Raw genomic sequence first — 2,049 nt, 5'->3', positions numbered from 1 at the left:
GTAGAGTTTGTAGTTTGATTTATATATCTGCAGATGTATACACTTAGAGACTTTTCTGCTCTGTTTTACTGGGTGATGGATTTTGTCACACTGTCAGATGCAGAAGGCAAAATGCAGGCAAGCTATTTTATGTAAGTTCGGCACCTTTCTCTGGCAACACCAAGACTGAACTCGTACATTCATTTTGAGCAATAAGCAAAGTCCTTCCTAGTTCTATGTAATGAATCAGGATTGAATCTAGCATAAGGAATTATCCAATTTCTCAAAATTTTTAACAAGTACAGTGTAACACCTTACATGTTTAATGACACTTTCAGAAAATATACATATATTCCTGTATTTACACATAGCATGAAAAATAGCATTAAAATGGGAAAATAAAGAATCAGTATATAATTTCAGTTTCCTTTCTCTCTTTCTTTCTTTTGTTCGTTCGTTCGTTCATTCGTTCTTTCTTTTCTTTTCTTTTTTTTTTTTTTTTTTTTGTACTGGGGATCAAATTCAACCCTTGCACCTGACAGTCAGGCCCTTATGTCTCTTTGACATCTCACCAGCCCCAATATCAACATTTATTTATTTATTCATTCATTCATTCATTCATTCATTCATTTATTTTGACCATGTCCAACTGTCCTGTTTTATCGGAGGTGGGGACGTGGCAACAACAATGTGAAGACAGCTGGGACCACAGGTTGGGAAGAAGACCCTCCCTTCCCATATTGCCCACTGCCCCAAATAAAAACCAGCCAAGGAAGAGAAGCTGAGACAGGACCAGGGCACGGGGGAAGGAGACACAAAACAGCAGGGCAGCAGTGAGGAGCCCATCGTGTGCTGGGAGGTCCGCGGTGGTGGCTGTAGGGTCGGTGTCTTCCCGGGAGGCGTCTATAAATATAAAGATCAGCTCTCCTTTCGCCCCTCTCCCTCTGCCGTGCTGCTCGCCACCAGCCCAGCGTCTTTCCACACAGGAGGACGAAGGGAAGAGAAGAGCAAGTCATCACCGAATTGCAATCAGACCCACATCCATCAGCTCCTGGACCTTCTGCACTATTACAGGGTTCTTTCAGTGTTTGCTGAGCCCTAGGGGTCCTTCTGCACCTGCTCCAGGATAGCCGCGAGGCTGGGTCACTGGTTACCTGCTGCACCTCAAGGTCAGCCATGGCCCGGAGCTTCACGTCCTCAGGGTTGTCGTGCCTGTTGTGCTGAGCCATCATGCTGCGCTGGTAACCGCGTGCAGCCCTTACACCTGGGGCCCAGGTCCAGTGCCTCCCGGTACACATCCAGGGCCTTCGTGCAGTCCTTCGTGGCCTCCAGCGCAGCGGCGTTCTGGGTATAACCCTTGATGAAGGTTGGCTCCAGCTGGATGCCCTCTTCCCAGTCCTTGAGCGCCAGCTGGAATTCCAGGCACTTGGTATAGCAGGCGGCTCGATCGCTGTACAGTTTGGCATCTCGTAGGTCCTTCATAGTGCTTGACGGCCTGAGGATAGTCTTCTCTCTGAAAACACTCACTGCCCCTGTTCTTTTCCTCCAAAGCCAGGTCAGGGTTGGTGCAGGCCAGCCGCTCTTGCTCCTTCAGGATTTTCTCTGCCTGCTGGTGCTTCTTCAGTACATTTGGAGCTCAGCTTTCTACCAAAGACTTACTGTAGAATGGATGGCATCCTTATACTTTTCCTCTTTGAAGTAAGAATTGTCCATTGGAGCATAAGCTTTGGCAATCTGTTGATAGCCTTTTCAATTTTCTCTCCCCACTTCGATGGCCTTCTCACAAAGCTCCTGGCATTTATTACAGTCACGCTTTTCAAAGTATACTGCTGCTTGATTGGTAAAGTATGTTATGTTGGTGGGGTCCAGTTCCTTGGCTCTGTCCTAATGCTTTAGTGCTTTCAAAATCTTTCTTCTTGTAGGCATCATTCCCCAGCTCTTTTTCTTTTAGTGCCTGCTTCTTACTCTCTGGAAGATCTTCTTCTATGGGCTCTGGCTTGGTCTCCTTTTTGGGAGGAGGAGGAGGAGGAGGAGGAGGAGGAGAAGCAGAAGTTGCAGCCTCTTCCTCCT

General features: G+C 47.1%; 1 pseudogene; it reads right to left on the bottom strand.

Annotated features, from left to right (window-relative positions):
* Positions 1-994: 994 nt before the first annotated feature.
* Positions 995-2,049, bottom strand: part of LOC101567551 — a 45,479-nt pseudogene continuing 44,424 nt past the window's right edge.

Source organism: Octodon degus, unplaced genomic scaffold (genome assembly GCF_000260255.1).
Source record: "Octodon degus isolate 3935 unplaced genomic scaffold, OctDeg1.0 scaffold00143, whole genome shotgun sequence".
NCBI classification, from domain to species: domain Eukaryota; kingdom Metazoa; phylum Chordata; class Mammalia; order Rodentia; family Octodontidae; genus Octodon; species Octodon degus.
This window is presented reverse-complemented; position numbering and strand designations above follow the sequence as displayed.